Raw genomic sequence first — 15399 nt, 5'->3', positions numbered from 1 at the left:
GCATGGACTTTAGTTAAAATAACGTATCTGTATCGATTCACTGACTGTAATGAATGTACCACACTAATACAAGATGTTAAGTACAGGCTTCAGGTTGGGGACGCCCCGCTGAGAGCCACACGGCCCCATCATGTTGTTTCCTGGCAGTGCCACCTGAGGCCGACCGGGACAGGGCATGCTAGCGATGAGGAAGAGCACTCCCCCCTCCCCACCGCCTGCTGAGCCAAGCCCCTCCTGCCTCGGTCCCTGTGCCTCGGTCTCCCCATCTGTAACGTTACCTACACTGTCCAGCTGTAGTGAGGACGAGATGAGCAAACTGGGGGAAGACGCTTAGGGAACAGGGCCCGGATCATGGGGACAGACACGCCAGCCCTTACGTGAGAAGGTGCGAGGGAGGTGCTCTCTGGACGGTGGACCGTCCCCACAGGTCACAGCTGCTACAGCCAGGCCCTTGAGACAAGGACCCCACTCAAAGTGTCCCGCTGTGCCCACCCTCCTTTGGAACCAGAAACAAAAGGACTTCGGCCCAGCTGTGCCGCTCTCTCCCATGTCACACTCTCGTGATCGCCCACCTTGGGCTGAGTCTTTATTGCCAGACAGGCAATGAGCGCGTTCTAAAAATAAGACAGAGAGCTACGTTTTTGTCCCACACGCAGGAGGCTCAGAGGTGAAGTGACTTGTGGTGGGTGGAGTAGAGTTCCCTCCAAATTCACATCTACCCAGAACTTCAAAATATGACCTTATTTGGAAATAAGGTCTTTGCAGATGTAGTTAGTTAAGGATCTTGTGATGCAATCATCCTGGATTTAAGACTGGCTTTAGGGCTTCCCTGGTGGCGCAGTGGTTGAGAATCTGCCTGCTAATGCAGGGGACACGGGTTCGAGCCCTGGTCTGGGAAGATCCCACATGCCACGGAGCAGCTGGGCCCGTGAGCCACAACTACTGAGCCTGCGCGTCTGGAGCCTGTGCCCCGCAACGGGTGGGGTCGCGATAGTGAAAGGCCCGCGCACCGCGATGAAGAGCGGTCCCCGCACCGCGATGAAGAGTGGCCCCCACTTGCCGTAACCAGAGAAAGCCCTCGCACGAACCGAAGACCCAACACAGCCAAAAATAAATAAATAAATAAATAAAGTAGCTATAAAATTAAAAAAAAAAAAAAAAAAAAAAAAAGACTGGCTTTAAGTCCAAAGATGGGTGTCTTCATAAGACAGAGGAGAGAGCAATGTCTTTCTAAGAGAAAGGACACAGGGACACACAGGGGAGGAGGCCGTGGGAAGACGGAGGCAGAGGCAGGAGGGATGCGGCCACAAGCCAAGGACGCCTGGAACCCACAGGAGCCAGAAGAGGCAGGAAGGATTCTCCCCTCGAGCCCCGAGAGGGAGCACGGCCCCGCTGACACTCTGATTTCAGACTTCTGGCCTCTAGAACTGTGAGAAAATAGATTTCTGTGGTTTTAAGCCCCCTAGTTTGCGGTAATTTGTTACAACGGCTCCAGGAAACTAAAACACCATCTTATAGGGTTAATGTGAAGATTTAAGAGAGCGGGTGGATAAAGCCTCTGGCTACAGTGGTCACTTCAAGCGTTGAATTAAAATGTTTTCCCCTGAAGAGGCCATACCAGCAGAGGCTAAAGCCAGGCTTCAGGGACAGCCCGACCGGGTTCCAATCCCACCTGGGTCCCAGCTGTGTGGCCCCGGGCAACTACATGACCTCTCTGTTCCTCAGCTTCCTCACCTGGAAACTGGGAATCCTGGAAGTACTCACTTCGTGGTGGGAGGAGGCATGGATGAATTGACCCACTCAGAATGCACAGAAAAGGGCCTTGCCTGGGCCAAGCCCCCAGGAAGAAGCCACCATTTATCCATACTACTTGAGCAGGTCATTCTGATTTCTGGAATTTATCTCAAACAAATAATAATTTTAAAAAGTTAGAAAGCAAAGACGATCAAAATGACATGATCCACAAAAGCAACACGCCGGAAACAACCCAAAGACCCACTCTTGGCAGAACTGGACACACACAGGCGTTAAAGAATTGTGAAAGTGATCCTGGCTGGAGAAATACAGCACTAGCACCCAACATTAAATAAAAAATAAATAGAAGACAGTGCACAAACTGCACGTCCCAGCACCGACAACTAGGCGAAACCACACCTGTGGGCAGCGAGGGAAGGGACACAGATAACCATGAACTTCACGGGCACAGGGATCCAGCCCTCTGCAGTTTCCCGTAAGAAGGAGGTTCCGAAGAGGAGGAGGACCCAGGGCTCCTGGGCTGGGGGGCCTGGGTCATCCTGGTTAAACACAGGGAGAGGGGTTCTGTGCCCCCCAACCCCTGTGCCCTGAGTCACATCTAACCCTGCGTGGGCCTCGTCACCTCCAGAGACCAAGGCTGGGTGGGGCTGGGGGAGGCAGAAGGCGGTGGGTCGGCTCCAGAGAGCCAGTGATGAAAGATGCATGAGCGCCCCTCGCTCAGGGCCGCCAGCTCCCGTACCCCTCCCAGCACTCAGCTCCGCCAGGGCCCTTTTAAAAGCTCCCAGCCCAGGAGCACTCAGCCTGCTGCCCGGGCTTCAGTCCTGCAGGTGGGGGGCTCTCCCAGGGATTCTCAGCATCTGTAGCTCCTGGGTCTCCTCCCCTGGCCGACCCCCAGCCTCGGGCTGGAAGGCAAGTGGTCCCCAGAGGCCCTTCCAGGATCTTGGCTTGTCAAAGATGTCCTGACACAACAGCCAAGTGTGGGAACAGCCCAGTCTCCATCAAGGGATAAACGGATAAACCAAACGTGGTCTACACACACAACGGAATATTATTCAGCCATGAAAAGGAAGGACATTCTCACACACCTGCTACAACATGGACGAAGCTTCCCCATTATGCTGAGTGAAGTTAAGCCAGACACAAAAGGACAGAGGCCGTATGATTCCACTTAGTGAGGCACCCGAAGGGCGCAAATTCAGAGATGGAAAGTAGGTTGTAGGTGTCAGGGCTGGGGGAGGGGAAGGGTGAGTCAGTGTTTAATGGGGGGTCCTTGAGCTCCAAGCGTTCGAAGCTAACCCTCCCGGATGCCTGCTCAACAAACACCTCCCCCGGCTCATCCGGGGGACCACTGCTCCCCACTGGCCCACAGTCTTGGAGGAGCTATCCATCAAGATGCCCTGTCCCCCTCCGAGGGCCAACCAGAGGCTCACTGGAGCTCACTCATCCCAGCAGCAGGACCTGAAGGCTGGTCCCTCATCCCGGGGGGGCCCCTCCCATACCTCCTGACTTCCTGTGGCAGAGGGATGGAGCTGGGGGAAGGCCTGAGACAGGCAGGAGGGGAGTAAAGGGCTGGTGGGCATGCTGTACATGGGCGAGGGGCCACCAGGGCGACTCCCAGACTTCAGGCTGGGGAGACATGGGGTGGGAGCATTTGTCACTCAATAATGAACTTCGCGTGGGCCGTGTGGGTCTGAGGTGCCCCTGGGACATCCAGACACTGGACGGAAAGGTCCAGAGCACAAGACAGAGGTCTGGGCTGCCTCTGCCAGTGCCTACGTCACCCGTCAATGACTCTGTGTCCTAGAACTTCCTCCCCGCTGGCCTTTCCCCTCTCCCAGCCCTCCTTCCCCAGCACCCGGCAGGTGGGACCACCTATCTCAGTGATAACAGGCCCTCGGGGTGGACAGAGAACGCCCCCGTGCGGGCGTGGCACCTTCCTCCAGGACCTCTTACCCCCTGGCTCTGCACAGCCTGGGATTCATCCCTCCGAGGGGGCAACCAAAGCGTGGGGGCCCTGGGACGTTCCCCCATCACTCAGCTCCAGGGAAACGGAAGGCCTGGAGGAGTGCTCAGAGTCGGAGCATGCACTCCTACGGCGCCTACTGTGTGCAGGTGCTGCCTTTAGTGGGTCTCAGGCGCAGCAACACTGGGGTCTCAGGGTCTACCCTCTCTCCTGCCTCACCCCACCTCCCCCGCCCCCCTTAAGAGCTGGAGGGAGAGCCACCCGCTTACCTTTCAGGCAGCTCAGCTTCAGCCCCATGTCGGTGCCTCTGCAGCCTGAGGAGAGGAGAAGCTTGTTGGTATCGGCCACGCGTGGCCAGGCCCCGCCCTCGGCCTGATGGGTGCACAACAGGAAGTAGCGCGGAGAGAAACCGCGGCCGAGGCCACGGCGCTTGCCCGCTACAGCTGGGCTGAATTTGCTCAGAGACGAGGGTGTGCTGGTGGAAAAAACTTTCAGGCGCCTCAAAGCTAAATATACTGGAGGAGGCCCAGAGCGGCAGCCGAGCTGGTGAAGGTGCCGGTGAGGCCTGGCCCGGGCTGATGAGGCAGAACCAGCAGAGCGTGGCTGGCTTTGGGGACAAGGGGGCCCTGGGTGGGGCTGCTGGGGGGCCCTGAGCTCGCAAAATGCGTGTGCCTTTTGTTACAACGCTGCCCCTCTTCTAAAATGCAAATTCTTCAGAGATCTAACAGATGAAGGGAACCCAGTCCCCAGTGTTAAAATTTCCCAGCCCGTTCCCACGATCTCCCTGCAAGGTGATGGTCCTGAGCATTCCAAGTAGTTGATGGGTGAACAGAGGCAGCGGCTTGACACTCAACCCTCGGTTGCGCCCCTGGGAGGTGCTATTACTGCCCCCGTTTTACGGGTGTGGAAATCAAGGCTCAGAGAGGTGGCAGCAGCTGCCTGAGGCCACCCAGCTTACTAGACGGGGTGGAGCTGGGATTCCAAGCTGCTACTGCCCTGACCCCTGGCTGGGGCCACCCCACAGGGGTCTGTGAGGCTCTTGCAGGCTCTTATTTCTACCTCAGAGGGTCCTCGGGTCTCTGAGAGGGTGAAGGCAGGGATCCCTTCCCTCCCAGGGACACACCTGTGTGCTAGGCTGGCTGCGGTGGGGGGTGGCCGCGAGCAGCGCCCACAGATCTCTGATGGGCCCTTGTGCTCGCAAGCCTGTCGTCTCTTTGTCCTGCACGAGGCCGAGATCCATGGCAGGCGCCCCTGACGGCCACCTCTGGCTTTGCCAGCTGTCCTTGGATGCTTCCCAGCCCTTCCTTGCTTTCTCTGCCTCGCTATTCCTTGGGCTCAGACCTCCCAGCCCCTTTCCCTATTTCCCTTATTGATACATTTCTTGCACATTTCCCATCCTGGCATCTGGTCTCAGAAGACCCAACACAAGTGGATTCAAGGCCACATGGGGCCCCGCACCTGAATGTAGGCAAACTGGCACCAACAGAGGCGTGGTGAGCCCAGGGGAAGCTGATGGATGCCAGGAGGCCAGAGGAGGGTTCCTGCCCCAGCCTGGGAGGTCTGGGGACCATGTCCCCAGACAGGAGTGAGCCAAGCAGGAAACAGCCTCCCAGGTTGCAGGAACAGAATGTGCCACGGCCCAGAGGACAAGAGGGGCGTGGCCCACGGGAGGAAACAGAGGGCGGGGCGGGGGGGGGTGCGGGCAGGTACAGGCCACAGAAGGGCCAAAGCTGAGCCGGACCGTGGGGTCTCTGGAGGCTGGTTACATAGTTCAGAGGTTATTCTGGGCACTCATAGGAGCCTCCACATTCTAGGGGGCTGTGCAGGCCGGTCTCCCCCCACCCGGCCCTCACTACCAGCAGCCTTGGCACCCCCAGGAGCTTGTTAACAATGCAGCATCTCAGCTCCACCTGGATGCACTGAGCCAGAATCAGCATTTTAACAAGGCCCCTCGAGATCCACGTGCTTGTTGAGGTCAGAGCAGCTCGGCTCTGGGCCAGAAACTGTGGAGCCTGAGTGGTGAAGACAGCGGGGCAGTGAGGGTACAGAGGGAGAAGCAGCTGGAAGTTGGCGTGATGCACAGGCTCAGGCTTGTGAGAGAGTGGGACCCCGAGAGGGGTCAGTCTGGAGGAGGGGCCGAGATAAAGGCTTCAATTTTAGCCAGGTTGAACTTGTGGGCCGGTAGGAGGTGGACAGGAGACGTCCACTAAGGGATGGCCTGGGGGGCTAGGAGGGAGGGAAGCGGGGAAGGAGAGGGAGAGAGGGAGAAAGGGGGAGGGGGGAGGGGGGAGGGAGGGAGAGAGAGGGGGAGAGAGAGGGAGAGAAAGGGAGGGCGGACAGACAGACACCTTTGGGAACAGATTCAGGACAGCTGTGTGCTAAGGGAAACGTTTCCCTGGCTGGGACCAGAGCCTGGCTCAGCCATGTGATCGCAGGCAGGTTTCTTAACCTGCCAAGACTTCACTCTCCTCGTCTGTAAAACGGGGCTGATGCATGTGCACTGGTGTCAACTGAGGACTGGGTGTCGGGAGGGGGTGACTGTGAAAGCGCTTTGCTCTGCGCGCGGCGCACAGCAAAGGTCCCAGCAGTGTCAGCTGCTATCATGTATGACAGTGATGGAGGGGAGGGAGGCGGTGGTTTCCCGCTGGAGCCTCTTCGCCAGGGCCTCGCTGCTCAGAGCTGCTCCTGGTCCAGCAGCATCAGTACCACCACGGGGAGGCTGTGAAAAATGTAAGCGCTCAGACCCCGCCCCGCCCGCAGGCTCAGGAGCTGCATCCCAGCGAGAACCAGGTGATGCTCTGAGCAGCGTGAGAGAGTCGCCGGGCGCTTTACAAAAACACCGATGCCTGGGTCCCTCCCCCAGAGATTCCTGCTAACTGGCCTGGGGTGCGGCCTGGCACTGGGATTTTCAAAAGCTCCCGGGGTGGGGGGCAGTGGGGGGACTCTAATGTGCAAGATGAGATGCCAGGGAGAGTGCATCCTTCCTTAGGGGAAAGGGGGACTGGGGCTGGAGGAGAGAGAGCCCGAGAGCAGACCTATGGGAATACTGGGCACCTTTGGGCACCTTTCTGAGCATCCACTATGTGCCCAGCACCCTCCAGAGCAACCTGACAGAGATTCATGGTCAGTTAAGCCTCACAACAGCCCGGTGAGACTGGGACCATTCCTACCCTCACTTTGCTGATGGGGAAACTGAGGCACCAAGAGGTTATTAGTTAACCTGCAGAAAGGTCGTATGGGGAGCAGATGGTGGGATCAGAATTTCAAGCCCATGTTTTCAACCCCATCGTCTCTGCCCACCCTACCCCTCTCCCCCAAGCTGGGTCTCCTGCCCAGCTGTCTGCCCCTGAGGTCAGGACCCCTGCTAGGCACACTTAACATCACAACTGTACAGACGCTGTGGGCAGCACTCTGATTTCATAGTCTATGGCTCTTCCATTCTGTCTCGGGTAAGTGCTGGTCACAGCCCACCCAATAGTGTTTACAACACATCCCAGCGCAGGGTTTATAAAACAGTGATTCACGCTGAAGTCCTCACTGATAAAGTGATGTCAGGACTTTGCTGTAAAATACAACAAAAAAACAGCAGCAGTGATGTGGGGGGGGGGGGATTGGGGACGCCATCTACTGTTGAAGCTGGGACATGGGAGTTCGTGACATACTTTTGTGTCTGTTTGAAAAGTAATAGAATGGTCAAAAGAAAGACAACTGCCTAGGAGGTGACAGTATGAGGCCAATGTCGAGTTTTCTGATTTTGATCGTTGGGCTGTATCTTGCAAGAGACGGTCCTTGTTCTTAGGAAACACACACTGAAGTGTTCAGGTTCCAGGGCCATCATTTCTGCAGCTTAACTCACAGAGTTTGGCCAGAAATCTTAACCCGCCTCAAGCCCATAAAGCAACTGCGGCTAAACAGTGAAGGATATACAGTAGCACCTCCTGTTCCTGCAAGTTTTCTGCAAGCTTGAAACTATTTCAAGAGAAGCATTCAACAAAGGAAAGGAAAGCAGAGAGCAGCTCAACCAGAGTTACCCAGCCCCCGCAGTTTGAGCATCAGATCCGCAGTTGGAGCATCAGATCGGGCTTTCCTACAACTTCTCTGATGTGGCTGGAGGGGCGTCCAGGGACTGCAGCTCTGGCTGGGGGAAGGCTCTGTGTCACACTGTTCCTCCCAGAAAATTGTCCTGAATTGATGGGTTTTGTCCCCAAAGTTGTCTTGTGACTTTAAAAATACCTGTCTCTGGAGGCTTCCCTGGTGGCGCAGTGGTTAAGAATCCGCCTGCCAATGCAGGGGACAAGGGTTCAAGCCCTGGTCCAGGAAGTTCCCACACGCCGTGGAGCAATGAAGCCCGTGCGCCACAACTACTGAGGCTGCGCTCTAGAGCCCGTGCTCCGCAACAAGAGAAACCACCTTAATGAGAAGCCCACGCGCCGCAACAAAGAGTAGCCCCCGCTCACCGCAACTGGAGAAAGCACGCACGCAGCAAGGAAGACCCAACGCAGCCAAAAATAAATAAATAAAATAAATAAAATTAAAAAAAAATAAAGAATCTGCCTGCAGTGCAGGGGACACGGGTTCGAGCCCTGGTCCAGGAAGATCCCACATGCAGCAGAGCAACTAAGCCTGTGCGCCACAACTACTGAGCCTGCGCTCTAGAGCCCGCGAGCCACAACTACTGAGCCCGTGTGCCACAACTACTGAAGCCCGCGGGCCTAGAGCCCGTGCTCCGCAACAAGAGAAGCCACCGCAATGAGAAGCCCGTGCACCGCAACGAAGAGCAGCCCCTGCTCGCTGCAACTAGAGAAAACCCGTGCACAGCAACGAAGACCCAATGCAGCCAAAAATAGATAAATAAATAAATAAATAAATAAATAAATAAATAAATACCTATCTCAAAACACTCAGGGAAAGAAGGAAGAAAGGAGGAGGAAGAGGACCTGGCAGTCTGGATTCAGGGGACACTGGGGGACAGGAAGCTGTGCCAGGGTCAGGCAAATGTGGCATCAGGAGGTCTTGTCTACGTGTAGTGATTCTATTTCTGGTTTCTAAAACTCCCCAATGGAGTTTTCACTAGCCGACTTTTCTTATGCCAGTGCACGCTGCTGTAACGCCCCACACGGGCAGAAGGAAGGTGATGGGGCTTGGGAGGGGCTGAGAGGAACTGGGGGTCTCTGCAAGCTGTGTGACCTTAGGCCAGTCATTCCCCTCTCTGAGCCTGAGACGCTGACGCTCTGCCTCCCGGGCTCTGCGTCCTCATCAGGCATCCGGGCCCAGCCTCCAGGACAGGGCCTGGGACAGGTGTCACCGTCATCATCACCTCACTGTCAACCATACATGTCGTAATGTCACCATTCAGCACCCTCTGAGGGTGCTGCGTGGGAAGAGAACCAGGGGCACCCTGCCACGTGGTCCCGGATTCCGAGGTGTGGCCTGTCGCAGCAGGAGGAATCGCTCCCCAGGGTGATTTATGTAGGACTGTGGACAGAGCCCCATCCACTCCAGTCCCTTCGTGAGTGGGCTGGGGGGGCAGCCCCCTGCAGGGATGGCAGATGCCTTTGTGGGAGACACCCCCCCCGTACGTGGGGTGGGATGGGATGGGATGTCTGGCAATGAGGAAGGCAAGCTTGATGCTTCATCTGTCCAAACGGTAGCCATACCGACGCCTAACCGGGGGGAGTGGGGCTACATCCCCCCAAACGCCACCATCACGACACTAACAGCTGACAGACGTCAGGCTAATGCTTTCAAGAGGCCGAGCCCATTACAAAAGTTCCTAACCCTGACAACACCTGAGGACATAACATCATCCCCAGCCCCACTGTACACGGGAGGGTACGGAGCTCCAAGCGGTCAAGCGGCCAGGGAGCGCAGCCCATAGCCCGGCTGATCTCACCACACGGCTTCAGTGTCTACCATTCTACTCACGGAGGTCTATACCGTCTGAATTTGTTACAAAGATACACATTTTTGTAATTAGAAAATAAAGATTTAATGGGCGGAAAGGAAAGATTTCATGAGAGGGGCCCCCTTAGCTTGGCACCATGGTAGGAAAGCAGTCGGACCCAAGAGAACTGCTAGTTTAGGTATAAATGTTCTCTCTCTTTCACACATTCGCAGGAGTGTGAAAAACCTCCCTTTCATATTGAATCGGGGTCTGTTTATGTTCCATTCAAAATATCAGATTGTTACTTATTTGCACAACAGCTTGAGTTAGAACAGGTTCTTTCTTGCACCCAGGCATAAAAATCTCCCTAAAGCCAAATGGCCACGACAGGATCCTCTCTGGTGACAGGGATGGGCAGTGAGTGATAAAAAGTTACTTCCGGGCTTCCCTGGTGGCGCAGTGGTTGAGAATCTGCCTGCTAATGCAGGGGACACGGGTTCGAGCCCTGGTCTGGGAGGATCCCACATGCCGCGGAGCAGCTGGGCCCGTGAGCCACAACTGCTGAGCCTGCGCGTCTGGAGCCTGTGCCCCGCAATGGGAGGGGCCGCGATGGTGAGAGGCCCGCGCACCGCGATGAAGAGCGGTCCCTGCACCGCGATGAAGAGTGGCCCCCACTTGCCGTAACTAGAGAAAGCCCTCGCACGAACCGAAGACCCAACACAGCCAAAAATAAAGAAATAAATAAATAAAGTAGCTATAAAATTTAAAAAAAAAAAAAAAAAAGTTACTTCCTCCTGCCCCTCCCCTGAGAGGTGGAGAGAGAGATGGGATATCTGCTGCTTTGCACCCCACACGGCCTCTCTAAAGCCATGGGCATCTCCAGGGGAAAGGACATACTTGGCCAAGGTGTCCGTTACTGTCTTTATAGCTGCCTTGCAGGGAAGAGCCACAAACTACCAGCTCGAAGCCGTGAGTGCTGGCCAGCTCACGCCCTGCAGGTTTGCAATGCGAAGAGAACAGTAAACAAACGTGTTCTCTGCACAAAGTAAAAAGTAAAGAAGATGTAGCACTGTGTACCGGAGACACAAGAACCACTCAAGGGCTGAAGGGACCCTGCTTGTAGAATTCCGGCCAATGTCGGCTGATTCCCTTCAGTTTCTGCTTTGGTGGATCATGGAGGTTGGGCTGTAGAGGATGAAATAAAACCCCTCCGGGCATGAATCCTGCAGATCTGGAACTGGAACCGGTCAAATAAAATACAGGATGCCCGACTACTCATGGGACATACTCCTACCAATCAACACCCATCATTTATCTGCAATTCACGTTGAACTGGGCGGCCTGTATGTTTATTTGCTAAACCTGGCAACCCTACACAAGGGTTGTCACCTGGGTTTCCCAGATGAGGCCATGGAGGCCTAGAGAGGGAAAGTCAATGAAAGGCAGAATCGGGCTTGAAGCCTGAACTTGGTCTCTGTGGAGTCAACCTCCCAGATGAAATCAGAAAAGCCCCGTGGAGGTCATGACTCAGCCCAGGCACAGGGCCTCAAGCCCTGAACCAAGATCTCACTTGAGGACCAAGGAGACGGCAGGTGTGAAGAATCATAGCTGAGGAATGTGACCCTTTGCCTAGGTGGGTGGACCCACCAGACCAGATGGAATCAGGTTCCCCTCCCAGCTGGGGGAGTCTGGGCAAGCCCTCCGTGCCTGTTTCCTTACTGCGAACACAGGGAAGACGTACTAACAGACTGGCCAATCAGGGCTCCCAGCAGGCACGCAACGCATCTTGGTTTTCTTCCTTTTTTAAAAAGGGCACTTTCCTTTTGCAACAGGATTAGAATTCCTGCAATACCAGCCAAAGGGACTGTGCCGGGAACAGATGCTACAAGCGTTAACATGCCTCCCATCCTGGTACACAGAGTGCAAACACGAGCCTCTCCCTGGCTTTAGCCCACACACCTGCAGGAGGCACTTGCCTGGCCCACAGCTGCTTGCCAACAGGAAGCGAAAGAGGATGGGCCTAGGGGCAGGGGCGAGGTGCCCACCAAAATCCCCACCCGCTTCGCTGTCACTGGACAGGGTCTTGGGCCACCTGGGGTCTAGCCGTGGCCTTCGGCTGACTGACGATGTAAGTCTGAGCACAATACTCGCCCACTGCCACCTTGGGGCCTCTGTGAGATTAAACTCAACACTTAGGATTTGTGCAACTTTCCCTACGTTATACATCAATAAAAATGTTTCAGAGTAAGGGGTATTGTCCTAGAAGTTAGGCTAATGGTTAATTAATCATGGGGTTAAGTAGAAAACACGTCATTGTTTTTACAGCAGCCTTGAAGTTAGGAGTCACAAACTCCTAGTCACTCCCTGCAGGTTTGCAGTGCAAAGAGAAAAGTAAACTACTGTGTTCTTTGCACCAAATAAAAAGTAACTACAATGTGGCACTGCCTGTGGTACACACAGAACCACCCACGGCTCCCAGGGGAGACTGCGTCTCCGTGGGGTACGAGTGGGTTCCTGGGGGAATTTCTGTTTCTTGATCTGGGTGTACACGTTTAATGTGTACACATTATTGTGTGTATATTATACATTAACAATATTTTCACGGCGGAAGGCTTGTACTTGGCGGTCCTACACTGTGAGGGCTAGGGGTCCAAGGCCCGGCCTTGCCACTTACCGGCCCGTGCGTGACCTTGGATCAGTCACTTTATCTTTACAAGCCTCTGTGTCCTCATCTGTAAAATGGAGATAACAGTATTAGGTCAGAGAATGAAAACAGAAAACGCAGGTGATGGGTACCATCATTTAGCGCTCAATAAACATTAAATAGCACAGCTGTCTTTCTGTGGCCACTGAGGGGAAGTCCAGAGGTGTTCTCAACCTCAGGCTCAGGGCCCACGGAGGGCACCCCACTGGCCAAGAGAAAGGCTTCCAGGGAGAGGAGATTAGCCTGGTGGAGGTTTCAGCCTCCTTGGGGCCGGCAGAGGGATTAAGTCTTTCCATAAATACACAGCCTCCCTCCCATCCAGGGTGGGGACACAAAACCCAAGGTGGGTGTGGCCTGGACAGGTAACAGGGTGCTTTCTGGAGTTAACCCTGCCTGGGACAGAGGCTCCCCAAGCGCCCCTGGGGGCTGTGCAGGAAACCCTGGAGCCTGCCAATCCAGGTGGGCCACTCCGAGCCTCAGTTTCCTCATCTGTAAGATGGGGTGTTTTTTCACAAAGGCTGAACAATCACAGGAGCGCTTCCACCAGGCTGCCTTCACCTCCTCCTCCCCCGCCCCCATCCTCAGTGAGGCAAAGGAGGCTCAGCCGGCACAGACTTTTCTGATTCCACCGCGGCCGGACAGCCGGGGGCAGTCTGAGAGAGGTCCCGGCCGCCCTGACCCCGCCCACCAGGCTGGCCACGCCGGGCTACGGGTCAACCTTTGCAAGGAGTGCCTCCCCCCAGGTTCGCTGAGCTCAGCGGGCCGGGAGAGTGGCGAGTGCGTTCACACTCAAATCGCCCTTCGAGATTGCAAACCTGCTTTGATGCTCTGGGAGCGAAGGGGGCCCCTAAGTGAGGCGGTTCATAAATAATATATTCTGAAATACTCGATAGAGGGGAAATGGTTCCTCTCGAGGCCTCCTGCCCCCACCCCCCGGCCGGGCTCCTTTCCAGCTTTCGGGAGTGGCGGTCTGGTCCGTCCCCCAGGAGCTCGTGACAGCGCGGGGTGGCAGGTGGGGCGTGGGGGGCCGGAGGCGTCCACGCGCGGGGACACACCCCTCCCCCGACCCGCCCAGTGTTAAGCTGCAACACGGCCGGAGGAGGCCCAACTCTCCCCAAACCCGCGTCTCCGCAGAAAGTCTGCAAGAAGTTGGAGGGGCACGCCCGAGCCCGCGAGGGTCCCCCGCCGCCCCCCGGGGCCCCCGCCCGCCCGCCCCAGGGACGCCACTCCCGCCGCGGGGGCTGGCGGGGCGTGGACGCTGCTCCGCGGGGCTGCGGCTCTCGGGAAGAGCGGCGTCTTCTAGAAGGGTGGGGTGGGCAGCGCCGTGCCAGGCACCGGGGCGCGCGGCGCAGGGCACTCACCGCTTCCTGGTGGGCTCACCGTGGGGCCCGCCCCGGCGCCGCTGGCGGCGGCGGCCGGGCTCGAGGGGCCGCGGCGACAAGCCTTGAAGAGAGCAGCGGGGGTCCCGGCCCGGGCCGGGTAGCGCGCTGGAGCCCCGCTCCGCCCCGGCCGGCGCTCGGGGCAGCCGCCGCCGCCGCCGCGCGCACGCCTCCCACCGCCCCCTCCCTGGCCCCCGAGGGCGGTGCTGACGGCGGCCCCGCCTCGCCCGCGAGCGCCGGATCTCACCGGCCCGGCGCGGGAGCAGAGCGGGTCCCGCCCGCCGCCTCCTTAGGGAGCGGGCCAGGGGTGCGCCCGGCGCCCGGCGCCCGCGCCTCCGGCCTCGCGGGCTCCCCTGCCCTCCTTAGTTTCCTCTCGCCCGGCCCGAGGGTGAGGTCGAAGGAGGGGGGGAACCCGGGGAAAGTCTGGGCCGCGGCCCGGGGCGCGCTCTCCGCCGCGCGGCCCGGGGCGCGCTCTCCGCTGCGCGCCCCTCCCGAGGCTGGGTGCTGGGTCCCCTGCGGCTGTGCACCCCAGCCCTGGGTGGTGGAAGTTGAGCCGCGGGGTTCCCCCCACACCGGATGGCTGTGCTTGAGCAGGCCCCGCCGCCAGGCTGCGGAGAAGGGAGGGGGGAAGTGGGGGGCTCCAGCATCTCGCCACCCCCGCCCTGGGCCCTGGGGACACGTTGGCAGTGCGCACCCTCCCCCCACCCCGGCTAGTCGCTGGCCTGTGGGGCTTCAGATGGCCCTCGTGATCAGAGGGCAGCTTCCCCGTGTCAGCGTCTGGCCCTCTGGCTCGCCACACATGCTTTTGCACCCCACTTCTGGGGGTGAACCAGGGGGCGCGGCCCAGCTGGTGGGTGTTAGGACTTGCCTCCTGGCCGCTGGGCTGCCTTCAGGTTTCTGAGGACGCCCAGCTGATAGTCATTCCCCAATTCCCAGAGGTGTGGGTGCAGAGGCCTTTTATCCAAATGGGTTTCTCAGGAGGCCTCCCACAGAGGAGGCCTCTGCAGGCACCTACCCAGCATGCCAGGAAGAACAAAGCCACCCCCTAGCAAGTGTTTTTCATGTCATTGTCACAAGCCTGTCAGGCCAGCTCCGTCTTACAAGCCCAAGGTCTCCACACCCTGTGCTCTGTGTCCTTCTGGAGGCTTAGAAAGGGAAACTGAGTCTCAGAGCAGGACAATGACACTCCTTCCGTGAATGCAGGAAAGAATCGGGTTGCAGGAAATAGAGTCAGCGCCCTAGCCGTGTTCTCCCTTTGAGTCATTCCTAAAAATATTACAATCTTTTGGTTCCCCTGACCGTATCCAGTCCAGAGGGACAGGCAGGAAATGTATCATGTCCCCCCCCTCCAAATAGAAGGACAGAGGTGGGGGGCAGGGTTAGGGGCCGGATGTCCCCCCACCCGTCCCCGTCCCTGCCTTCAGCCTCGGGAGGGAAGGTGGAATGCGAGGGTCCTGTGCCCTTGTTCCTCCCCAGCGAGCTGTGGGGCAGGGCTGCTTCGCATCGTCTCCTGTGATCGTGGCAACAAAGGGTGGGGAGGCCTCCAGAGACGGCAGGCACAGCCAACCACATTCTTGTCACGGAAGCAAGGCCCTTTCTGCCGGCCGAGAAGCCCTGAGCAGGCCGAATGCTGGGCACTGGTTGTGAGATCAGCCTGTCTCTGGGCCCCAGTTTCCACAAGGAGAAATGGGGACCCATTCATTTCTTTTTTTTT

At 57.4% G+C, this 15399-nt stretch overlaps 1 protein-coding gene across 1 annotated transcript in view; it reads right to left on the bottom strand.

The window, feature by feature from the left end:
• The window catches only part of C19H16orf74 (chromosome 19 C16orf74 homolog), a 31820-nt gene extending 17509 nt beyond the window's left edge, over positions 1–14311 (bottom strand). Inside the window, exons 1-3 of the transcript XR_009006183.1 lie at positions 13668–14311; positions 12277–12334; positions 3988–4032 (exon numbers count right to left, since the gene is read on the bottom strand). The gene's annotated coding sequence lies outside the window, so the exon portion shown is untranslated. The remainder of the gene's footprint in view (positions 1–3987; positions 4033–12276; positions 12335–13667) is intronic.
• Between the last annotated feature and the right edge of the window lie 1088 nt (positions 14312–15399).

Source organism: Balaenoptera acutorostrata, chromosome 19, assembly GCF_949987535.1.
Source record: "Balaenoptera acutorostrata chromosome 19, mBalAcu1.1, whole genome shotgun sequence".
Classification (NCBI taxonomy): Eukaryota; Metazoa; Chordata; class Mammalia; order Artiodactyla; family Balaenopteridae; genus Balaenoptera; species Balaenoptera acutorostrata.
Note: the sequence above shows the minus strand (reverse complement) of the source record. Positions and strands in the feature narration are given on the sequence as shown.